Here is a 26,541-nt window from a genome sequence, read left to right as displayed (position 1 = left end):
TAAATGCAATTTTTTTTTTTTTTAAAGAAACTCAAGTGAGAACTGAATCAGAAAGCTTTCTTGAAACATAGTAACGTGTTCTTGGCTAAGAAGGGTGTTCTCCAACCCCCTCCTCAACTTTTCATATTAAAAACACGAAGATATTTAGGGCAGATTTCATGACCAGAACTGCCAAGCTTCTTTTACTATGAACTGAATAGATTCCTGACTCATGAGAGAATTTCCTGTACCAAGGCTCAGCACAGGAGAGGGCAGGCCGTGTCTTGTCCTGTGCCTGGTTCCTTCGCTTTCTCTGCCTCTCCTTGAGAGCATTTACCGTTTCCGTCCCCCACTCCCCCCCCCCCACCATGCGCCTTAACAGTGTCCCCTGCTGACCTGACCCCTCACTACCCCTGGCCCCTTGGCTTCTTCACTGCCGCTGCCACTCATGAGCAGGTCATGTTTGGGGCGATCCTGCCTGAACCTCGGATTCTCCTGTGCTTTTTCAGCTTGAGAGGCAGACACTGTCTCAGGCGGTGAGCCGGGAAGATAGCTTACACAGATGTCTGAATTACTGGGAACGCTTAAGGGCGGACTGGCTGTTCGAGAATGAAAACCACCTCTAGCCTGCTGTTAGCCCCCTCCGTTTCTGCTTTCTGGGGGCTCTTCGGAATGCTGCAACTCTATTTTTAAAGGACAGTTCTAGAGACCCGGATCTACCTTTTCACAGGAGAGCCCCGGTGATGATGAAAACAGACAGACATTTCAAGGTTAACTTCCTCAGTATTGGCTTTCGCTTCAAAATGGGAATAAACGTTAACACGCTACCACAATCCCTCCACTTCTCAAGAGAACTCACGGTTGTCGTCGGGTGGCCCACGTGGTGGTAACCCCTCTTGCTCCACCATACTGCTGTTGGCCTGATGCGCTCTGGGAAGCAGTAATCCTTTAACTAGCACTTCAGAAAAGCTCCGGTCTGTCCTGCAGACCTCGGGACCTGTCTCAGAAGTCTCGCCTCCATCGGCTTCCAAGCCCTAATGTTACAGGATTATTTTCTTCTGGGTAAACCTGCGAAACAGGTCTTCAGGCTCCAGTTTGTGTGTCAGAGTTTTTAATTGATTCTTCACCAGGTCTATCCACCCCATAATAGTAGTGCTGTGCACAGGACGTGTTTTACAGGAATAGTCACCCGGAGCTTAATTTGTTGTCACATAGCAGATGGACTGTTTCACAATGCAAATAAATTTGTTTTGCTTGAGGAAGAGCTCTCTACTGAGGCTGAGTGTCCACGCCTCCTGAGCACGGCTTCTTGCCAGTCCTGAAGAAAGAACAGTTCAGTAGAAAAGAGTTCTGCGAGGGGCCTAGGCCACCCAACAACAGTGACCCAACATCAGGCACCATTTATGTTCCCTTGCTTAATCCTCCTGATAACAGTGTAAAGAGGGAAGGATGGCCACCTTTATGTTCATTTTAGAAGAAGAATGGGGCCCAAACAGGCTCATGCTCTGTTCACGGAAACACAGGGAGTAAGTCAAGTAAGGTTAACTATCAGATGTTCTGCCCAGTAGTCACATCTTCCCTGTAAGAGCCAAGGTCATGACAATGACACAGGTCTATTTTCTATTTCATAAATTTTAGAGGCAAAAAATTTTATGTGTTTATGTTTATGCACCACATGCATGTAGTACCTCAGGAGGCCAGAAGAGGGCATTAGACCCTCCAGACTGGAGCTACAGATGAATGAGAACCACCACAGGTGCTTAGAATTGACCTGGGGTCCGTTGGGATGTTGAGTAAATCAAACCAATTTTCAAGTGGTCTTTGTTGTACTAAAGCAGTTACGGTCTTGTACCTAGGGCCTCACCGAGCCTTCCCCACCTCTGTAAGGGCTAAATGGGTTATCCCCATGTGGTGAATAAAACAAGCCTGATTCAGTACTCTTGCCTAGTCATTATTATATGCTGAGCAATGCAAAATAATCTGAATTTTTATTCCTGTAACTCAAAAAACTCCTGAGGGACTCTGTGATAGATCTGTCGGGATCCTGTCATGTCCTGTCTCTCTCTCTTCCTATTTGCTTTAGGTAGCCATCTGCCTGCTCTGTATCCACCCACCTACCCATCCATTCCTTTGGCTGTCTGTCTGTCTGACAATCTGTGTGTCCATTCATCCATCTGCTTGCCCCATCTGTCTGTCTGCCTGCCTATTTCTATTACTTATCATCTAAGCTAGTTACCCATCCATTTTTATGTGCTTATATGAGTATCAATATTTACCATCCATTCCCTTCTGCCTGCCTTAGATCTGTCTTCGTTTCCCCAGTCAAATCAAACCCTAAGTCTCTCAGGTTGAGATAGTATAGTGTTTAAAATATTCTCAATTCCTCCCCATTTTGTTTTCTCTTTCTCTTTTTTTTTCTGCTTGTCTCTCCCCCCCCCCCCCGATCTTCCTCTTCCTCTTTTTCTTATTTCTTCTCTTCTGACATTTTCAAACCTGATAACACTCTTTTCCTTTCAACACAAGTAGAAATATTCCTTCATCTGAACGGTGCAGCCAGGGAAAGAAAGCAGTGAGCACAGAGCCACCAGTAGTGGTTGTGATAACGGGGGTGGGGGGCAGCAAAAGGGGGGCCAGGGAAGCGGGGAAGCAGACAGTGCTTTCTTAGTAAAAGACAAAGGCTATTTGCTAGTATTTTTCTTTTTTCCTTATCAAACAAAGGAGGGGGACAGAAGCTCCCCGAGACCACACAGCTAGTGAACAGAGCTGTGCCTTGAGTCTGTATTGGTGACATGAGTCCTGCTTGTTTTTAAGACAGGGCCTTTCTATGTATACCTATGTCTTGATGCTCACAATGTAGACCAGGCTGGCCTGGAACTCAGAGGTCTGTTTGCCTCTGCATTCTGAAAGCTAAAGTCTGTGCCACCACGTCACTTGACACCCGTGCTTATGCTATGAACACATGGTGAAATGGCTGCCTTCTGTACAACTCTGAGGAGAGGAGTATTACTTATTTTTTTTCTCATTGCTTTGACCAGTCACATGCTGGGGGGGGGTGTAAGGTGAGTGGGGAAATTACCTTGGCTCACAGTTTGAGGGTACACAGTCCCTCATGACCAAGCAGGCAGCGGTGAGAGCGGCTCTCAGCTGTGGCAGCAGGAGTGTGAGGCTGCTTGTTCACACATGAGTGAACCAGGAAGCGGACCAAGGGGAGTGTTTGCTCAGTTGTTGTCTTCCTTTTCTCCTTTTTAACTGAGTTTGGGACCCCAGGTCAGGCACTGGTGCCATGCACATTTACAACGGGTGTTCCCTCATTAGTTCTTTCCAGAAACTCCCTCAGAAGGACAACTGCAAGGGTGCCTGTAGTGGCCGTTCCTGGCTGCCAACTTGACTACATCTGGAATGAACCACAATCCAGAATTGGCAGGCTCGCCTGTGATCCCGATCTTGAGGCTGGGAGATACAAGTTTCTGACCTGGATTGTGGCATGGAGATCTTGAGGCAGAGTGGCTATGAATCCCAGGACACTAAGGCAAAGAGATCTCTGAGTTCAAGGTCACCTGAGACAAAGCAAGTCCCAGATCCAGGTACACACCTTTAATCTGGGACACACCTTCTGCTGGAGACCTACGTAAGGACATTGGAAGAAGGAAGGCTCTCCACCTGCATACCTTGTGGGACTGAGCAACTGCTAGACCCTTGGACTTCCATTCACAGCTGCTGCTGACCATTGTTGGGGGGTTGGGCTACAGATTGTAAGCCATCAACAAATTCCCTTACTGTAGAGAGACTACCCATAAGTTCTGTGACTCTAGAGAACCCTAATACATTACCTCATTGACTTCCTAGTTGTTTCGTAGTACAATATGGTTGACAATCAAAATTAGTTATCACAGGTGTCTGGAGAGATGGCTCAGTGGCTGAGAGTGCACACTGCTTTTCCAGAAGACCCTGGTTTAATTCTTGGCATGTTGGTTGGCTCATAGTTGCCTGTAATGCCAGCTCCCTTGGATCTGATGCCCCTTGGCTTCTGTAAGCCAGCCTTGGGTGTACATGCCTACATAGACACACAGAGATATACATAATTAAAAATCAAATACATCTTTAAGAATTATTGCAGGGACAGAGTGAAACAATTAAGAACCCACCCCCCTTTCCTGGGCTAAGTGCTGCCAATCACTAATGCAGAACTGTCCGTGTAAAAGAGTTATAAAAACTACTCAGAGGTATATGAGATCCATTGGTCTGTATCAGCCAGTCACAGGGCAACCTGAGAGGCATCGGCCAGCGTTGAGGGGGACACAACACACCCACCAAACAAGGAGAAGAGAAAACTTTAGCCCTGTTCTCCCATTGCAGAATGCTTTAGAAAAATGAACATACAGGTGTGTAACCCTCAACGCACACACCTTAAAGAGTTCATCGTGCTTGTTTTTCTATTCAAATAGTAGGATATTGTTCACAGCTTGCTCTACATTACTTTAAGCTGGCTAACATGTGCTCTGTGGCCTAGGATATCAAGAATCTCGGAGAGCGTTCTGTGTGAGCTGAAAGGGTGTGTATCCTGCTGTTTGTGGTCGTACTCAGTGTCAACCCAGTTAAGTTGGTGGGAGTTTGGAAATTTGCTCTTATCTTGTTTGTGTGTGGGAATGTGCGTAAGTGTACTCATATATGCAGGAATAAATGTGTGTATGAAGGATAGAAATCACTCTCAGGTGCTGTTTCTCAGGAACCATCTGTCTGTCTTCTTCCTTCCTTCCTTCCTTCCTTTCTTCCTTCCCCTCCCTCCGTTCCTCACTTCCTTCCTTCCTTTCTTCCCCTCCCTCCACCCCCTCTCTTTTTCTTCTATATACTTACAGACAAGATTTCTCTATGTAACCCTGACTGTCCTAGAACTCACTCTGTAGACTAGGCTGGCCTAGAACACAGAGATCCACCTTCTTCTGCTTCCTGAGTGCCCCATGGAATCAACAAAATATGCCATGGCTTCCCTGCTTTCTCTTTCTAAAGGTTTATTTTATTTTTAATTACATGTATGCATATTGTCTGTGTGAGTATGGGCATGCATGTATAGGATCTGCAGCATGTATAGGGTCTGCAGAGGTCTTCAGAGGGCCTTGGATCTCTTTGGAGCAGGAGTTTCAGGGTATTGTGAGCTCCCTTATGTGGCTGCTGGGAACTGAACTCAGCTTCTCTGCAAGGGCAGTGGGTGCGCTAACCTTCTGCTCTCTTTCTTTCTTCCTTTCATCCTTCCTTCTTTCCTTCCTTCCTTCCTTCCTTCCTTCCTTCCTTCTTTCCTTCCTCCCTTCCTCCCTTCCCCTCCCTCTCTGTCTCTGTGTCTCTGTGTCTGTCTCTGTTTGTCTGTCTCTCTATGCCTCTGTGTCTCTGTCTGTCTGTCTCTCTGTCTCTGTCTCTCTCTGTGTCTCTGTCTCTGTCTCTGTCTCTGTCTCTCTCTCTCTCTCTCTCTCTCTCTCTCCTGGTTTCCTGGTTTTTCAAGACAGGATTTCCTTGTGCAGCTCGGTAGACCAGGCTGGCCTCAGTCTCAGAGACCAGCTGCTTCTGCTTCCCGCATGCTAGGGTTAAAGGGCATGCCAGCATACTTGGCTTTTTATGAAGGTTTTAGGGATAGAACTCAGGTCCCTGTGTTAGCATAGCAAGCACGAGCCTGACAGCTTTCTCCACAGCACCGAGGTTTATTATGCCTTTCCCAGCTTTCTGTGCATCTCTACCAGTTAGTGAGAGACAGAACGTTTCAGCTATGATTGTATGTTTAAGTTTTTATTTTGTGTGTCATGTAGTTCAAAGATTTGTTCTAAGGACACATACTTTTATACCCACAATGTCTTCTAGATGTAGCAACAGAAATGAACTTTTTGTTACTATGCAATATACTTCTTTATATCTGGAAATAAATATTCCTTGCAATGGTGTCTACTTTGTCTACCTTTAATTAGTGGTTTTTGTGGTATGTGTTTTCCTATTTTAGTTTTATTATATCTGTCTAAAGTGAAGAGTGGTGTGTGTTCGCGTGTGTGCACGTGCGTGTGCACACGCATGTAGATATAGGCATGTATGTGTCATTGTGCTTTGTTAAAATTAGGGCTGCTATAACTATGATGAACCACCGTGACCAAAAGTTAGGGAGGAAAGGGTTTATTTGGCTCACACTTCCACATTAGCAATCCATCAGGACAGGAACTCAAACAGGCTAGGTACCTAGAGGCAAGAGTTGATGCAGGCATGGAGGGGTGCTGCTTACTAACTTGCTCCCCATGGCTTGCTCAACCTGCTTTTCTTTAATACTTAGGACCATCAGTCCAGGAATGGCACCACCCACAGTACACTAATTAAGAAAATGCCTTACAGGTTTGCCTACAGCCCCATCTTATGGAGTTATTTTTCTCCCTCCTCTCTGATGACTTTAGCTAGTGTCAAGCTGACACAACTCTCCATCCAGCACAGAGCAAACACGTATGGAGCTCAGAGGATAACTTTTGGGTGTTGGTCCTTGCCTTTCCTGAGACAGTCCCTTAACTGCTTTCCGAGCTGGGCTAAACTGACCTTCAAGCATCTAGCTACTCTCCTGTCTCTGCTTCTCAGTAGGACAGAGTAGCAGGGACTACACAGCTGCATTATTGTTTCTGGCTTTGTCTGGATTCTGTGTTCGGGACTTGGGTCACTGGGCTTGCACAGTGTGGTGGTTTAAATGAGCAATGTCCCCTTCGGAACACTTGGTCCCCAGTTGGTGTTTGGCTAGGGGGCCATTAAGAAGTGCTACTATTCCAGAGGAAGTACGTCAGCGGGAGCCAGCTTTGAGGATGTGTGCCTTGGCCCACTTCTCTTGTTCTCCTTCTTTGTGGATAAAATGTGATCAGCCTGGTGAGATGGCTTAGCTCACGGGCTGCTCTTGGAGTCTACCCTGATTTAATTCCTAGCACCCACATGACAGCTCACAACCATCGATGACGCCTGTTAGAAGACACCAGATGTCCTCTTCTGCCCTCCAACGGCACTCGGCACACACGTGCACAAACATATACATAGGTAATTCCCTCACACACACATTAAACAATGTGATTAATCAGATTCCTGCTTTGGATGCCTGCTGCTACACCCTCTCTGCCGTTATGGTCCCCCCCCCCCAACCCCAGAACTGTAAGCCAAAATAAAGTCTCTCAAAATTGCTTTTGGTAATGGTATTTTATCACAACAACAGAAAAGTGACCGATGCATACAGCAGGCATTGTATCCACTGAGCTGACTCCCTAGCTTCAAAGTGTGGCTCTTGTAGATAGTATGTGGTTGGACCTTAAACACAGTAAACTCAACAGTGATGACAACAATAGCAGTGCAGGGGGAGAGCACAATACATAATGACAACCCAGGCATTTTAATATTTGTTTCCATTTATATATAACGTGGGAGGACTAATGTATGCTGGGGTGTGTATACACACGTGCACATGTGCCGTGGTGCTCATGTATACACACGTGCACATGTGCCGTGGTGCTCATGTATGCATACGTGCACATGTGCCTTGGCGCTCATGTATATACAAACACACATGTGCCGTGGTACTCATGTATGCACATGTGCCGTGGTGCTCATGTATACACAAACACACATGTGCCGTGGCGCTTATGGCACACAAAGGACAATCGTGGGAGCTGATTTGCGCTTTCCACCTTCTTGAGGCAGAATCTCCTGTGGTTTTGCAGTGTGCCCCCACCTTCTGCCTGCAGGTTTCTGGGTGTCTCTCCTGTCTCTGCTTCCCATCTCACCAGATGCCCACCTCTGCTCATCACTGTTTAGGGGACTGAACTCAGGCCACGGGGCCTGTGTGGTGACACTTTTCCCACTCTGAGCCCTCTCCTCAGACTTCTTGGCTGTTTACCTTTAATGCAATTCCTGATGTATTTGGATTAATTCCATTGCTTATCATTTTCTGTCGGTCTTGGTGTTCTTTCCTTTCCTGTCTTCCTCACACCAGATACACTTGATATCCTGTTTTAATCGGCCTTTGCCTAGGACTCCGTAATTCCTGTACATGCATTTTTATTGCTTCCTCGGTATAGCATGCACATCTGACATTTTGTTTTACATCTTTTTCAGAACTGAGGTCCAAATATAGACTTATACGTGTGAGGCAAGTATTTTACCACTGACCTACATCTAAAGATTTATAGTCTACTTAGAGTTAATATTTTATGAAAGAAGGTAAAATGTGGCAGCCTTAGGACAGTTTGTGTTTCCTCCCCTCGATCGTGAGAGCACTTTTGCCCATAAAGGTTCAAAAACCCCACCAGACAACACTAAATGTTTGTGCTTCCAACGGTCGTTGGTCAAAGGACAATTTGCATCACACTTTGTGGGAGTTGGTTCTCTCCTCCCTCCGCATGGGCCCCAGGAATTGAAACCAGCTTATCAGGCTTGGCAGCAGGAGACTTTACCTGGCCCGTCCAGCCTTTCCGTTTGAGATCTTCGATGTTTCCATAATCCATTGCTGTTGCTGTGTTGTTATTGTTATGGGGAACATTTGGAAGGTGGCTACGTCAGGACTATTCATGGGGAAAACCATGTGGGGATTCATACTTACATCAGTTCAAGTGGCTTTTCTGTTTACAAGGTCGTGACCCGAATGTGACCTCCCTTAACCTTAGTATCCTCACCGAAACAATGAGGATAATGATAGTATCTGCCACGGAGAATTACTGCATTAAGGAAGGCAATGCTTATAAAAGAACTTGTGCGGTGTTTTAAAACTTACTAGGGGCTTGACACATGGCAGTTACCGATATGGTGACAGTGATAATTACTGTTATGGTATATGATGGGACCAAGTCACCACACTCGTGAGTCAAGTACAAAAGGCTTGGGAGGCAGTCACCCAGCCATAGTCTGTATCTTAAAGGACACAAACACTTGGTATGGGCGTGAGGTCTGAACTGACAAGGCTATGTTGGGTTTTTAAGGATCAACAGTTTGGAAAATGAAGATTCTTGGATACGGCACGGTTCACGTGTCCCTCAGCTCAAGTCAGTGGAAAGAGTGATGAAAACTCCTACGTCCCCTAAGACAGCGACTTCCAGGGTGGGGTGAACACCACCCAGTGCCCTCAGGAAACGAATTCTTGCTACCCACTATTGACCTAAGGAATTGGAAGCGTGAATCAGGCCTGAGAATGCACAGTAAACGGAGTTTCCTGCTAATTCGTTCATACTACAAAATTTGTGAAACACGTCTTAGAAAGAAGTGAAAGGTTAGGGGTAGGAGGAAGAAAAAGGAGACAATAGCATGAGGGAAAGACGAGTTGGGCTGCTGCTATGGAAGAGAGTTCCATCAACCCCCTGTATGTCTTTGTGTGCATGTATGTGTGTTCTTATGTCTATGTTGATATGCCTGTATGTACATGTATGTGGGGGGAAGAAAGTTAGTCCTAACTCTATTCACTTGCTCTTCACCTTATTTTGTTAAGACAGGCACACTCGTTGAACTTGGGGTTCACTCATTCTGCAAGAATATCTGGCCAGGAACACCTAGAAAGGAAGTAGAAGGTGACTGGGTAGGGTTTGAATTTAGGTGTGTGTGTGTGTGTATGCAAGAGTGTGTGTTCATGTGTGTAACCTTAGGTGACATTCCATAGGCCCATCTACCTTTTTCATTTCATTTCATTTCATTTCATTTCATTTCATTTCATTTCATTTCATTTCATTTTATTTCATTTCATTTTATTTCATTTCATGGGTCTGGAGTTTGCTGAACAGGCTGGGCTGTCTAACCAGCAGGCTCCAGGGGTCTTCCCGCCTCTGCTTCTCCAGCACTGGGATTATAACCAAGTGCCTGACTTGTTTACCCAGGTTCTGACGATTGAGCTCAGGTCCCTGTTCTGGGAGGGCAAGCATTTTACCAACTAAGCCATCTCATCAGCACTTGCTTAGATTTTTTCTTTTTTCTTTTTGTCAAAATGAAAATAGCTTTGCAGATTTTTCTGGTGGTGAAGATTGGGAATGTCAACAGAAGAATAAGAAGATACGACAGAAAGACGTAAAGTAAAAGTTACCTGGAATCCCAATCCTGGGGAAAATCTACCAAGAACTTATCATCATTTTCTTTCTAGATGTTTCTATGTGGATAGCCATGTACATGCACACACAGAAAAATTTAAAATGTCACACGTATTACTAAATAGTGACTCTCAATCCTTTTTCGCTTGATTTTTTTTTTTTTTTTTTTTTTTTTTTTTTTGGTCTTATTATGTGGCTGGCTGTAGTTCCAAGTTGGTCTGGAACTCTCTATGTAGACAAGGATGGCCTAGAACTCTCTATGTAGATCAGGGTAGTCTGAAGCTCATAGAGATTCTGAGTTCTCTGTCTCTTAAGTGCTGGTATTAAAAGTATGTGTCACCACATTCAAGTTCACTTGATGATTTTGTAGAATATTTTTATGTGTATGAGTGTTTTGCCTTCCTGTGTGTATACACATGCTATGTGTGTGCAGTTTCAAAGGGGGTCAGAAGAGGGCATCAGATCCCTTGGAACTGGAGTTACAAATAGTTTTGAGCTGCCCTGTGGGTGCTGAGAACTGAATTCAGATAGTCTACAAGAACAGTAAGTGCTCTTAATCACTGAACCATCTCTCTAGTTCCTTGGCAATTTGTGGTAGTTTGAATATACTTGGCCCAGGGAGTGGCACTATTTGGAGGTGTGGCCTTGTTGGAGGAAGTTTTTCACCATGGATGTGGCTTAAAGTCTCTTCTCCTAACCATGTGGGAGCCAATCTTCTCCTAGCTGCCTTCAGATGAAGATGTAGAACTCTCAGCTCTGACTGCTATATGTCTGCCTGGATGCTGTCATGCTTCTGCCTTGATAATGGACTGAACTTCTGAACCTAAGTCAGCCCCAATTAAATGTTGTTCTTACAAGAGTTGCTGTGGTCATGGTGTCTGTTCACAGCAGTAAAACCCTAAGAAAAAGGTTGGTACCAGGAAACTGTGATAGGTCTGACCATGTCTTTGTTTGGAAGAATGTAGATTTGGGGACTTTGGATTTGGACAGCAGTGAAATCCTTTAAGTGAGGCCTTATTCGCTCTCCTAATAGGAATATGAAAGACTTTGTTGCTGAGAGTGATTTAACTGTTAAGACATGGACCAAGAGGTTTCAGTGGAGAAAAATTTTAGTATGTGGCATAGAGATTCTTTTTGTAGTATTTTGGTGAAGAATGTGGCTGCTTTTTGCCCTTGTCTGAAGAGTCTGCCTGAGGCTAAGGTAAAGGGATTTTTGTTAATTGCATTGACAAAGGATGTATTAGAAATGACCAGCATAGACTTTGTTCTCTGGTTAAGTCTCATGAAGAGCATTTTGAACAAGTATAACACGCTTTGAATGGAAAAATATAAAGGGGTGCCAGAAAGTGAAATGGAGCTGAACCCTGTGTTCACAGATATTAAACTGGATTAAGGAAGTGGTGACCTTGGGGCAAGATCCCGCCTAACTAAGTTTATGTCCAGGCATTTAGGCAGAGGAATTTAATCTTAGGAGGCAAAGGCAAGCCAGTTTCTGAGTTTGAGGCAAGTGCAGAATAGAGCAGGTTCTAGGTGAAGAAAAGCTTAAGTTCAGGCATGGTGCACACACCTTATCCCAGCATTCAGGAGACAGAGCCATGCAGATCTCTGAGCTCAAGGTCAATCTACAGAGCAAGTTCCAGGACAGCCAATCTTAGGCAATGAAAGAGTTGGAAAACAGAAAGCTGGTAATAGAATAAAGGGGGCCATGATCCAGCTCCAGTAGGAAGTAGAACTTGACAGCTTCAGCCATGTGGCTGAAGCTTGGCGCCATGCAGAGAGCCTATGAGAGTCTATTGGTAAAGCCTATTTGCAGTGGAAGATCCCAATGTATTGAAGATGCCAGTACCATGGGATGATCAAGAACAGCAGTAGCTGTTGGAGTAGAGTCAGAGCCTAGAGAGTACAGAGGGCGGAGCTGGAGAAGTGGCGCAAGCCCTTTGGAGGAGCCCAGAAGATCATGTGTGGATCCCAGACATTGAAACAAGAAGCTGTAACACTGAAGTTGTCTTGGGGACCCCAAGATATTCGAGATCACAGAGTCCTGGGATATGTGCTAAGGAAAGCTGCTAACAGGGAGTGGAACCAGCCCAGGAGAAAGAAGTTTGTTGCAGACAACAAAGATGAAAGGAGTTGGAGATCTGAAGAGCACTTTGACATCAGACAAGGAGATGCAGAGTTTGGAGTTTGCCCAGCTGGTTTTCTGTCTTGCTTTGGGGATTACAATTATGTGATTGGATGAATCTCAGAAGAGACTTTGAACTTTTAACATTCTTGAGACTGCTATAGACTGTGGGGACTTTGGAAGTTTGACGAAACTGTATTTTTTATTATGTTATGGCTAAGTATGACCCCCATAGACTCATGTGTTTGAATAAGCCTATGGGGGCCAGGGAGTGGAATGTAGTGGTTTGAATATGCTTGGCCCAGGAAGTGGCAGTATTAGGAGGTATGGCCTTGTTGGAGGAAGTGTGTCACTGTGGGCATGGCTTTAAGATTCTTCCCCTAACCACATAGGAGGAGCCAGTCTTCTCCTAGTAGACCTCAAATGAAGATGTAGAACTCTCAGCTTGTCCTGCACCATGCCTGCCTGGATGCTGTCATGTTTCTGCTTTGATGATAATGGACTGAACCTCTGAATCTGTAAACCAGCTCCAATTAAATGTTGTCCTTATAAGAGTTGCTATGATCATGGTGTCTGTTCATAGTAGTAAAACCCTAAGACACAATTTTTAATTGACATACATTAAAATTATTCATTTAGTTATATGTGTATGACTGTTTTGTCTTCATGTATGCCATGTGTACTACACATGTGCTGGGTGCCCATAGAGGCTAGAGAAAGGCTGTTGGATTCCACAGGACTGGAGTTGCAGATGGTTGTGAGTTCATAGGTACTGGTAACCGAACCCAAACCCTAAGTGTTATTTAGCAATTAAGCTATCTCCCCAAACCCATGTGAATGTCTTTCTATTCCTAAATTCAAACATTCTAGTCATGATTTTAGAATTTTATGCATTTGAGTGCTTTGTCTGCATGTATATATGTGCACCACATATATGCCTAGTGTTTACAAAGACAGGACACTGGATCCTCTGGAACCAGATGGAGTTAAGGATGTTATGAGGGGCTGGAAAGATGACTCTAGTCAGAGATGGTTAACTTCTCTTTCAGAGGTCCTGGGTTCAATTCCCAGCAACCACATGGTGGCTCACAACCATCTGTAATGGGATCTGATGCCCTTTTGTGGTGTGTCTGAAGACAGCTGCAGTGTACTCATATAAATTAAATTAAAAAAGGATGATTATGAGGTATCGTGTAGGTGCTTGGGTCTGGACCCAGGTACTCTTAAGAGCAGTAAGGGCTTTGAAGGGGCGAGCCATCTCTCTAGCCTTAATCACCATTTCTAATAGCAATGCTGTTCCATGACTTCCTTCCTAGCCTCCCTCCAGGCTGTGCATTTCTCATTTGCTTATTCTATGTTTCAGTTTCCTGCTTAGCTATTCCTCCTCATTCGGATCCACCACTTCCTTGGTGCCCGTGGTTTGTCTTTGTAGTCATAGCGACTTTTCAGTTAAATGCACTTCCTGGTCTGTCACTGAAACACTTCAATGGCGCTCTTTGGCCTTCCGGATGAAGCCCTTGCTTTTCCAGGCTTCCCAGTAGCTTTCTTGTAAAGCTCTCTGCTCTGTTTCTCATCACCTGCTGCCAGTCTTCCCCTTCATCCTTGACTGAGATCCCAGAAATACAGAACTGCTTGTGTTTCCAGATGCCTGTTTCCTTGCCATTGCTTATGACGTGTCTGCTGCCTGGCATGTGCCGGCACTCCTCAGAGCATCTGGGCTTACCTAGCCAATGTGCCAGCTGCCTGGCATGTGCAGACACTCCTTAGAGCACCCGGGCTTACCTAGCTGACTCTGATTCAGCCTTTAGGATTCCAGTCATTGCCTTCATTGGAATTGTCTCTGATCTGTGGTCTAGTTAGCTGTACTCCTGTGTGTTCTGGCAACCCTGAATTTCCCTCTGCTCTTGCTCTGATCACACTGTATAAAGTTATTGTATTTCCCTGCTTTATAGGTTTCTTATCTTCCTCAGGTTAGGAACATATATCTGTTGAAGGAACAGACCTTGGTAGGGATCCTCATTCCCAGATGTCAAAGTCTGTCCTGTGGTTTTTATTTGTGCCTTCACTTACCCCTTTCTTCTGCCTCCATGAACACCACCAGGCCTACTTTTGCTTCCCAACTGCTGAGATTAAAAATATGTGCCACCACACCTGGCCAGTTCCCATTTTGTTTCCTATATTGTTTTATTGAACAATTGTTCTGACCAGAGTTGCTGACCTGGAATTTTGACCCTAGTCTTACTTCAGTAATATATAAGACCTACCTTTCTCTAAAAGACAAGGTGCGATGCCTTGATACTCCTAGACATAACTCCTCACTTTCTCAATACCTCAGGTAGTTCCTCTACTTTAGAACTTTCTTTCCTACCACTTTTTTTTTTTTTTTTTTTTGTGGGATTGTTGAGTGAATCAACATTTGTCTTGGCTCTTCTCTTTATGGTATTGGTTTGGTTATCTGTTTTTTCTCTTCTTAGGCCTCTACTGAGTTTAAAAACAAGGCCCAAATCTGTCTGAGGCACCGCATTTAGCATTAAAGGTAGTAAATATTTATTGAATAGATAGATGTCGAATAGTTAAGATGGATGCATAAATGGATGGGCTTGTGGTAGGCTGAATGGCTAGCTGGTCAAATGGAATAGTGGATGAGTGAATGGATGGCTGGGTTTATATATGGATGGATGGATGGATTGATGAATGGATGGACAGATGGAACTTTAAGTAGTCATTTCAAACCCAGGTATTTATTATCAAGAATGTGTTTCTTCTTCCTCTTCTATTTTCTCCAATGGAAAAAATAAATTTCTTCAATAGAACACAAGAAGTAACACTTCTTTCTCTTGGAAGTATTTCACTATTGAACTGAGAAGGAAACACAGTCTTTGGCATCAGTCTCTGCTTCCCAGCTGCCAAAGTGCCAGTCAAAGTGTTCTTGGATTATAATGTCTTGGTTATAGAGAGAACTCCTTATATCAGGCCTCCATCTGCAGTTCTGATGTGTATACCAAGTTTGGGCTGTTTGAGCCAACATATGTGGCAATCCTTCTTCCAAAGGGTGGGTTCATATTGCATAATTCATGACTCTGCTGTAAGCAATGAAACCCAGTTCAAACCTAGTTAAAAACAACAACTACAATACCAACCAGTGGTGGCAAACCTTTAATCTCAGCACTTGGGAGGCAGAGGCAGGTCTCTGTGAGTTTGAGGCTATCCTTGCCTACAGAGTGAGTTACAGGACAAACAAGGCTATATAGAGAGACCCTGTCTCAAAACAAAACAAAACAAAACAAAACAAAACAAAACACAAAGTCAAGCCAAACCAAACCCACCCAAACAAAAGCAAAAAAAGTCACTAAAATAAACAAAGAGCCCTCCACATTGTTCCCATAAGCCAGGTGCAGAATATGAGATGGATCTATATCCACCTTGATGAACCTATCACTCCTCAGACCACTGCAGATTATGTGTTTATCTGCAATTTCTATCTCTACCCAATGACTGGGTACAAGTCTTACTCCCTCTACACAAACACCCTTTGTCCTTTTGCCCACAGCCCAAGGTGAGGAGATACAAATTCTCAAGAAGTTCTGACTTGTATGGTTCATGTGATGAGTCTGCTGCCCTAGGGACTTTGGTGCATTGCACTGTAGTTAGAAGTCCTGCCAGAATCCCAAGGAATAGGAACAAGCAGGTCCCCTGCTCTGGGTGGAAGGAGGCGGCGGCAGAGGGCCCTGAGTAGCACAAAGCAAGCTCAACTTCACTCACCTTGGTACTGTCAATCATGTTTCCTGATTTTAACACGTCCTCACAGCACTAGCATCATAATAGATTCTCAATACAGTGCCGGAGAAATGAAGTTCCCAACAGATCCTGCCTAAACAGCTCCTTCAGAAACAAGGCAGCCCTTGCCATTAAGATGCAGTGAAGATGATGTGTTCACCTGGAGGGCCTGTAGACCTCATCACATAGACGAATGCACCTGGGGAGGGCTCTGGTCTTTGAAACTTTAAGTCTATTTGGAATGAACTGTTCCTCCCACGGTTGTATAGGCAAAAGCACTTAGAGATGAAGATATTTGTAAAACCCAAACATATCCTTTTATTGCCTGTGGCTTGGTGATAACAAAGGACTGAAAGAGCAGTGTAGATTTTCTTTTAAATATTTGTTTTATGTATGTGAGTACACTGTAGTTGTCTTCAGACACACTAGAACAGGGTAACAGATCTCACTACAGATGGTTGTGAGCCACCATGTGGTTGCTGGGATTTGAACTCAGGACCTCTGGAAGAGCAGTCAGTGCTATTAACCACTGAGCCATCTCTCCAGCCCTAGGTTTTTTTTTCTTTTCTTTTCTTTTTTCTTTAATGGCAAATGTCCCATAAAGGATTGTAATAAAAGAAGTTGGAGCTATCTGGATGTGGTGGTACACACCCTTAATCTAAGTACTTGGGAGGCAGACATAGGCAGATCAGTGAGTTAAATGCCAGCCTATCTTTTGGGGAAAAAAATCAAGTTGGATGGTGCAGTGGTTTGAATTAGAATGGCCCCTATAAGCTCATGTGTTTAAATGTTGGTTCCCTGTTAGTGGAACTGTTTGGGAAGGGTGATGAGGTATGTCCTTGTTAGAGGAGGTGTGGCTTTGTTGGAAGTGTGTCACTGGGAGTGAGCTTCAAAATCCCATGTGAGGCCCAGTTCCCCTTCCTGCCTGCTGTCTGCCACCAGTATGCAAAATTCTTAGCTATTTCTCTAGTGCCTGTCTGCTTCCCACAGTGATAATTATAGACTAACCCCCTAAAACTGTAAGCAAGCCTACAGTTGAATGCTTCCTTTTCTAAGAGTTGACTTGGTCATAGTCTCTCTTGAGGCTGTAGAACCATAACTAACATAGATGGATAGGGAAGTGGAGAAGATCTGGGAGAAGCTGGGGGAAGGGAAAGAATATAGTCAAAATACATTGCATGAAAAAATAAAAATATACTAAAGATGAGATAAAACGCTGCTTAACATACATTCTTTATGAATAGTTTTGTTTGAAATATTTTATTATTTTAAAAATTAATAAAAAAGAATAGAAATAGGTAAATCACAAAAGCAGAGGCAGAGGCCAGTGAAATAGAGCAGAAATCCCAGAAATAAATTTGTACACATCTAGGTCAACTAGTTGTTAACAAAGAGGTCACAGGTACACAAATAGGGGGAAATGTAGTTTAGTAAATGCCAAGGGAAAAATTATCAGAATGGGTACAGACCCATGATATGATAAATACATACACATATGCACACCCACACATGAATGTACCCACATGATTATATACACGCACACACTCACGCCCTGCACACCGGTATGTACCCTGGCATCAACAACTATTACTTAGAATGGATTAAACAGAGATAAGGCCTGGGACCATAAGCACTTGAAGAAGTCAGGGATAGTGCTGTGACATTGGTCTTGTCAGGATTTTTGGATGTGACACCAACATAACAACAGAAGCAAAAATAGATCTAACAGGAATAAACAAATCTTTATAAGAAAGGAAACAACAAAGGTGCATCATGGAGTGGGAGATATTATTTGCATATTGTCTTAGGGTTTTACTGCTGTGAACAGACACTGTGACCCAGGCAAGTCATATAAAGGACAGCATTTAATTGGCTGGCTTACAGGTTCAGAGATTCAGTCCATCAGAACATGGCATCATCCAGGCAGGCATGATGCAGGCAGGCAGAGCTGAGAGTTCTACATTTTCATCTAAAGGCTGCTAGCAGAATATTGACTTCCAGGCAGCTAAGATGAAAGTCTTAAATGCCCACACCTACAGTGACACACCTACTCCAACAGGGCCACACCCTCTTGTTGTAGTAAATATTAAAAGGATGGCTTAACCTTTTATTGGCCCCTGCGGTCTCACTCCGCGGACGATGCTCTAGTGGCAAGCTGAGCACACGCATGTGGTCCCCACACCACTTGGCGCTCCAGGCCGCTTCTAAGAACTCGGGTGTGGTTTACTCCACCTGCCCCTGCTGCTTATGTTCCTGGGTGTATATAACTACCCCGACATGTTTTCACACAATCCCCCTTGGTGTGTTGTTTCCAGGCCTTACACACACCCCAACTCTGTGGTGGGCTTTATGTGACCCACCAGTACACCCTCATTTGAACTCAATTAATTCACCACATCAAAGAACACACCAAAACACTCTGATCCAATTGGTAAAATATAATTTGCCCACCTAGATAAATCAAATGACTTTGTACAATTCCATCCCTTATAAAACATTCACAATAACCTTATTTATGAAGAGATGTGCTGAGAGAAACAAACATCTGCCTCTACCTCCTCCAGCAATCTCCTCCCGGTCTTCTGCTCCTCCACTTTTGCCCGCCCATCTCTCTCATGTCCAATCATATATTGCCTTAACATAAATCTACACCTTCTAATAGTGCCACTCCCTGGGCCGAGCATATTTAAACCATTACACATATGGTTTGCTAATAATTATCCCATATACCTGGAACCCCAACACTTGGGAAGCAGAAGCAGGGGTATCACCCTTGTCTGAGTAGAGTGTATGAGTCCAAACTTGGCTCCAGGAGACCCTACCTCAGAAATTAAAATTATAAGAAATGTAAATAAAGTCCCTAAGTAACCCAATAAAATGACTAAAAGATCTCAATTTTAGGCAGAATCACTAATTACCAAGGAACCACATTTCCAAATAGGCAAACACAAGGAATGGCTTAGTAACCTGGGACTATGTTGGGTTTGGGTTAACAAATATCCCTCCCCCATTCTAAAGCACTTGGTGATTTCTCAGCTCCTTCACCTGTATGTAATAAGTAAACCTCACCCCCAACAATGGAAAGACAACACTGCAACCCTCCTGCCCGCACTGGGCTACTCCTGCAGTGTTCCTTTATGTAGACAATACAATGTTTCTCCTTTGCTAATAACTGTTGAACTTAGTTTGCATTCAGATCTATTCCTAATATCAGAGCCCCTTGAAGCAAGAAAAAGTGCAAGGATTGAGGATTGCAGGACTCTTGGGGGTGTACAACCTGACATATTCCAGGTCCTGAGGTCTAATGCTTCAGAGGGGTCTGACACCTCCACCCCTAAAAGAAACAAATTAGAAAGTTATCTGGTTGCCTCTGGAACTAAGTCTGGTTAACAAGCCTTCTGTTTAGATACACAGGAGAGGCCAGATGCAGCTGTTAATCTAGTGTCTAGGATCCAAGTGAGATATCACTGGATCTCTTCAGGTATATGGATGTGTGGTAGCCACGTGTTTATCTCTCTCTCAGTGTGTGTTTTTGTATGAGTATATTTTTCCATATGTGCATTTCTATCAGTTTTGTTTCCCTGTATTGATTGGCCAGTGTTTTTTTTTTTTTATGGTTTGAGACCCTCCCTCTGCCCTAGTTTAAAACCTGTACCCTTCCTATTTGAGTCCCAATCCTTTTGGCTCTGCCAGATCTCCCAGAGAAACCAAAAACAAAATTAAAAACTAAAACCAAACCCAAAACCAAACCAAACCAAACCAAACCAAACCAAAAAACCCGCCCCTTATCCATTCAGGAGCCAAGTACTTCCTTGTTTTTCTTGACTCCTGATTAGGTCAGGGTTGGTCCTTGTGTGGAGGTGGTGAGGGGCTGGGCCTTTTATCCAGACGACCCTACCATCTAAGCAAACTTCACACAGGGAGGGGGAAATAGTTCTGTTCCCCAGCACTCCCTCAGCTCCCTGCTTGCTCTAAGTGGCCCGGGGAAGGGGAAATGTTCCTATGCTGAGCCAGAAGGACAAGAGAAAGTTCTACTCCTTTTTTCTTTCATAGTTTACATAACCCTTTCAACCGATGATGCATAAAAGCCCATGGGTGGAGCGGAGGGATCACCAGGCAACGAATGCAGGCTGGACACAGAAGATTTTTTTCTTTTCTGTCCAACACTGACCAGTGCTAGGTACTTTTTAGAAAGATTAAAGACACCTGCTAACACTATTTTCTTCATCACTCAGTTGGTCCCTGTCTTAGTTAGGGTTTTACTGCTGTGAACAGACACCATGACCTAGGCAACTCTTATAAGGACAACATTTAATTGGGGCTGGCTTACAGGTTCAGAGATTCAGTCCATCAGAACTTGTCAGCATCCAGGCAGGTATGGTGCAGGAGGAGCTGAGAGTTCTAAATCTTCCTCTGAAGGCTTCTAGTAGAATACTGGCTTCCAGGCAGAAAGGATGAGGGTCTTAAAGCCCCCCCCCCACAGTGACACACCCACTCCAACAAGACCACACCTCCTAATAGTGCCACTCCCTAGCCCAAGCATATACAAACCATCACAGTCCCAGATATTAGAGAAATGTTTAAAAAGTTAGAAACATTTAAAGGTGTAAGCAAGTACCAGGGACTGTAGGTAGCTCATGAGGTTTTTGACAGTAGAAACCCATTTGGGATAAGACCTTTTTACGTAAACTCAAAGCCACCATCATCTCCAACAATGAGCTGAAGTCGTACTTAAGTGTCTTAACTTTTGTCAGAAGACTATCCCCTAGCTGAAATTTCTGCCTCCCATCAAAAGATACAGTTAGATTAGAGCTTATACTGACAACAAAGGTTCTCCAGAGTATGAGCAGAAACAAACCTCCCAGAGCTAGCTTGTAATTATTCAACTAAGAAGTTCAGCTACCTCCATGACTAAAGAACACTCAATGTCCCTGGAAACAAATGTCATCCTGCTGCTCTGCCAGTCACCCTGAAATATACTGTTATGCCTGTGAAGAAAGCTGGGACCTCGGATTCTTCCAGAGAAACAGGTGCACACCTTCATGGACCTGAAAGATACATTCTTCAGCCATCCACTGGCAGACATGAGTCAACCTTCCTTTGCTTTTAAGAGGACTGACCTAGAGGGAGGTTACAGTGAGCAATATACCTAGACCAGATTGCCCCAGAATTTAAAGACACCACCTGCAGACTTTCTGATCTTCTGTCAGAGGTTTCCTGGGAAAATAGATTCTAAAAGGACTGCTGAGGGACTGCTGTCAGAGTTGTAGACCTTGGGCTACAGAACATCTGCTAAGAAAGCTCACCTTTGTAGAAGGCTGCCTATTGTGGCTACCAGTTAAGGGGAGGCAAAGGAGCCTGTCTTAAGAGTGGGATTGCTGCTATCCTTCAGATCCTAACTCCAAGGATTGAGAGACAGATTCAAGAGTTCCTCGGTGCAGCAGGGTACCGCTGTCTTATAGAGCTTATAGAAGTAGCAAAATCTCTATTCACCAGCATGGGGGAGGGGGAAAGGGGGAACTAAGCCCCTAGTCTAGACTGAGACTAAATAAAAGACCAATGGGGTTTTAACCCAAACTTTGAGGCCACAGCTACACCTTGTAGCATACCTGTCTGAAGGACTGGATCCTGTAGCCACAGGATGGCTCCACCCATCTAAGAGCCGTGAAGGCTACAGCTAGGGTCATGAAAGAAAGTTAAGTTCTGAGTCAGGATCTTCTACTCACAGCATCCACAATGTGGTTGAAGCCCTCCTCTGAGGGGTACCAGAACACTGGCTGTCTAATGACTATGTGACTTGGTACCAGGCTCTACTTCTGACCCACTCTTGAGTTCCCTTTGAAATACCCATCATCATCAATTTGGCCACCTCTTGCCTGATGATGCAGGTGTGTGTCCATGTCTGTCATGAGATGAAATATGGAGCCAGGAATGAGGGAGCTTCAATAACTGCCTTCACCATAATGATTTGGATTCAAGCCAGGTAGGTACCTCATTCTAGAGAGAAGGGCTGATTGCTCTGACCCAGGTTCTCAGATGGGGAAAAGGAAAATCTACCAACAAACGCATAGACCATCAGTTGGTGTGTTTTTACTACCAGGGATGTCTACAATATGATCTATAAACAAACAATCAAAACAAAAGAGAGGGCTTCTCACCACTGGGAAAAAGGACATAAAAAAACTCTTGGCTCTCCCAGAGGCTATCTGGTACCCCTCCAAATTGCTGTCCTCCGTTGCCAGGCTGCCGACCTGGCTACTCAACAAACAGCCCTAAGACCAGGGGGGCTATTGCTACTCTCATACCATGACCCGGTGCTACCTGAGACTCCATGGTAAAACAACAAAAGCAAAAAAGACAGCTCAAACCCACAGGTTGGTGGGAGACAACTGGCAACAGAAAGAACTGTCAGGACTCTGGTAACTGACCTTCACCAGGCTACTCATCTGGGGTCGACATAACTTTCTGAGCTGCTCAGACCAAGGTATGTTATACCTACCTAGACTGGACAGTCTAGTGTGGAAGGTCTCAGGCAGATGCCAGTTTGTGCTCAAGGAAAACCAAAACAGAGAGCTCTTACCCAGGAAGGGGTTGAAACCAAGACCTTACCATACTCTGGAGATCTGGTCTGCAGAGGGGGAGGGTAAAAGTACTTGCTAATTTATTTCCCCATTGTGTGTGCACTGATGTTTTGCCTGCATGCATGTCTGTGTGAGAATGGCAGATCTTGAAGTTACATGGAGAGCTGCCATGTGGGTGCTGGGATTCGAACCCCAGTCTTCTGGAGGAAGTCAGTGCTCTTAAGCAATGAGCCATCTCTCCAGCCTAGGACTTGGCTAATGTTTGTGGATACATTTCTTACCCAGATGAAACTGTTTAAATAGTAAACGAAAAGCACCTCCAGGAACTGTTCTCCTGATTTTGGTCTCCCAGGCTAGCAGTGGGGTCTGACAATGGCCCAACTTTTATCACCCAAACCTCACGATAGCTAAATCTTGAGATGGAGACTGAAATCTTCATTGTGCATATAGTTCTGAACAAGTAAAAAAAAAAGATACAAAAAAAAATCCAAAATAAAAACAGAAAAAAACCTCTAACAAAACTTTCATCAGAATCCAACAAAGGTTGGATACACTCCATATAGGGAGGGTTTTACTTTCTATGACATTAGTTTGGAAGACCGCTCCTATCTCAGGCTCAGAGACCAGCAGTTGGAAGAACCATTCCTCTCTCAAGTCACTACAGGTCCTCCAGTTCTCCATGCATGATGCTGTTCATATATGGAGACCATGGGAGAGACCCAGCTGAACTCTGAGTTCACCACTATTGTCCCTCTTGTTTGAGGCTAGTGGTACCGTCAATTGGGCAGCCAAAGGGGGGGTTGCAACTAATCTGAAAAGGACCCTAAGAGGTGATTCTCTCCACTCTGATGATGGTGAAGGTAGCTGGCATCATACCATGGATCTACCTAACCCAGGTCAAGAAAGCAGATTGTCAAGTGATCTGTCTCTGGACTATGGGCCCATTGATAGTAAGGTTTCTTTGGGCCCTGGGTCCTTGCACTTTCTGTCCCTCTACCTTCTTCTGAGTCTTGTGCTTTGCACTATGGGTGTGAATACAGGGTCATTCACGGCCCTCAGGCCTGGATTGGAAATGGAGGAAGATAGATACAGATGTTAGCTAGTGTGACTACAGACCAGCAGCCCATGTCCCATCCTGACCTTTACTTGCTGGTGCAAAATATCTTCTTGTATGGAGAAAGATAAGGATATGGGAATTTATCTTTTGATCCAGGGATACAGAGTTTGCAATTTTATGCCTGACCTAAGGCTGGTCCCCTAATTTCCAAAAAACAAGGGCTTTTCCGTTGTAAAACTTGGGGTTGTAAAACTGAGGCTTCCCAAACAATTTTTTAAAAAAGATTTTGGCCTTTGGGAAATAGAAAAAAGCTGGGGAATCAGACTCTATGCTCTAGAAGGGACTCTGGGGACAGAGTTAATTATTCCCAAACAATAGTCAGCTAGGATTGCTGGCTATGCTTAGATACCTGGACCCTGGACTACAAAGAAATAGGAACTAACCAGTCTATCAGCCCATCGACTGGCAGAACTTACTGTGGCTGGAGGCAGCCCAAATTAATGACAGAGAACTTAGAAGGGGCTAAAACTTGTCTAATATCCACAACCTTTAACCTTGTACTTCCTCTACGAACGTCTGCCACCCTGCCTTATGGGTTAATTCATCTGGGTAACAGCAACACTACCAAGGCCCTGACACTACTTGGTGGGCACGTTCTAATGATTTGACTAGATACTCCTCTTCTAATGCTTCCCAAACTAGGGCAGGTTGATCAGAGCCTAGAACTATTAAAATTTCTGTTTCTGAATTAAACCAACAGATTCCCTTGTAGAACTAACTGATCCTATAAAACTGAAAAGGCTTAGAGTTTTCAGGAGATCAAACTATGTATGGCTGCAGGACCAGGACACCAGCAAGGGTCACTTTGCCTGTCCCTCCATCCTCTCAGATAACTCTTGCGTTAGGCAGGCACATCCTCCCTTCTTAGCTGTGGTGAGTGCTCCTTAGGCTAGATTCCTCTGCCTCTGGCTAAGCAGAGAGGTCAGGAGACCTCTCCAGCAGCCACTCTTCCCCAGGCAGGACTCCAGACAGCACAAGCTACGAGCCTTGGAGTCCTCCAGGACCCAGGAAGCAGAAGGGAAGCACATCAGTAGAGCTGCAGGACAGGACATGGACTCAGTTCAAAGCTGACCAAAAAAAGAGCTGGCCAGAAGAGGCAAGATCTCCAACCCCGCCCCGAAGGAACATTGTGGGCTGCATAATTTCTCACGGGTGGAAGGAAGGAGACGAGCCAATCACAGAGTGGAAAGGAGCTGTGCTGGGTCAGGTGCCTATTAAACCCTCCCTGTACCTGGTGAACTATGACGGAACCGACTGTGTCTATGGACTGGAACTTCACAGAGACGAGAGGGTACTGTCACTTAAAATTCTTTCTGACAGGGTGGCATCATCGCAAGTCACTGATCCCAGCCTTGCTGATGCCATAATTGGCAAATCAGTGGAACATGTGTTTGAGGGTGAGCATGGTGCTAAGGATGAGTGGAGAGGGGGTTCCTGGGCCCAGCACCTATCTTAGATGCTGGCTTTTACATTACTTATGAGAAAGATCCCATATTGTACATGTACCAGCTACGAAGACAGCGACCTCCGTATCAGGGCAGGGAACAGTGAGCCCCCTCCTTTAGACATCGACCCGGAGCTTGTGGACGGTCTGATAGGCAAACATGTGGAATACACCAGGGATGATGGCTCCAAGAGAGTAGTTGGCTTGGTCATTCACAAAGTTGAAGCCAAGCCCACTGAGTACTTCATCAAGTTTGACGATGATTTCCATATCTATGTCTGTGGCTTGGTGAAACAGTTCTAACTATATGCCACGGCGTTGCCACAGCTGTAGAAATAAAGTTGTAGTTTCTTTGGAAATAAAGTTGAAGTTGTAATTTCTAAAAAAAAGGAAAAAAAAAAAAGAAAGAAAAAATTATGTATGGCTTTGGAAAACAAAACCGACCCTGTTGTTTCTAAAGGAAGAAAAAGAAAGTTAAAAAAAAAAATTCTTGCCATAGCTGGGGAGCGGACGACCCAAAAGACGTAAGTCAGATAATTGGTACCAGCCTCTATTCTCTTAGTCCTCCTGGGCTAACTGCTCTTCTATCAGCACTGGCTGGGTCTTTCTTACTCTGATAGGATAACAGTGAGACCCTGAAATTTTAAACACGAGTCCATCATTTAATTCACTAAAACCAGCGGGGAATGTAACAGGGTCCCAGACCTTGGTAGTCCTTCAGACCTTAACACAACTGACTCCATGCTAAGCGCCATTTAGTCTGTGAGACTCAGCACAGAAGGCAGCACCATCTGGCAAAATGAAAACAAAGGTCTAATCCATCAAAGTCTATATAGTTCTGGGAAAGTCTCTAAATGTACTGTGATGGTTTATCTTTGGCCCAGGGAGTGGCACTATTAGGAGGTGTGGCCTTGTTGGAGTAGGTGTGTCACTGTGGGTGTGGGCTTAAGACCCTCACCCTAGCTGCCTGGAAGCCATTATTCTGCTAGCAGCCTTCAGGTGAAGATGTAGAACTCTCAGTTTCTTCTGTACCATGCCTGCCTGGATGCTGCCATGCTCCTGCCTTGATGACAATGGACTGAACGTCTGAACCTGTGAGCCAGCCCCAAAGACAATATTGCTGTGTCTCCACATCTTGCCCCATGCAGGAAATTGTCATTGACTGAAAAGGCCCAATTCACATGGAAGATTCTGTAGCAACTGACCAATCAGTAATCCAGGCTGGGAGACCGGGGCGGTTGTAGGTCAAGTGCTAAAATGATCTCCTTAAGAGCCGTTAGTGACCAGCCTCGGTATCTGACCGGATGCCATGAGTACTATCAGTCAAAACTTTTGCAGTGACTGTGTACCGCAAATACATTCATATATGACTTTTTGTTCTATATGTATGAATGCTTGAGTAATCTTTTCCATGCAGCAGAGTACCATCACATTTGAGGTAACTTCCATGTGAGTTTCTG

General features: G+C 44.5%; 1 pseudogene across 1 annotated transcript in view; it reads left to right on the top strand.

The window, feature by feature from the left end:
- Positions 1-25,384, top strand: part of LOC308438706 (spindlin-2B-like) — a 35,746-nt pseudogene extending 10,362 nt beyond the window's left edge. Inside the window, exon 2 of the transcript in view lies at positions 24,594-25,384. The product of the transcript in view is annotated as a spindlin-2B-like (transcript). The remainder of the gene's footprint in view (positions 1-24,593) is intronic.
- Positions 25,385-26,541: the final 1,157 nt, after the last annotated feature.

Source organism: Micromys minutus (assembly GCF_963924665.1).
Source record: "Micromys minutus genome assembly, chromosome: 28".
Taxonomy (NCBI): Eukaryota; Metazoa; Chordata; class Mammalia; order Rodentia; family Muridae; genus Micromys; species Micromys minutus.
This window is presented reverse-complemented; position numbering and strand designations above follow the sequence as displayed.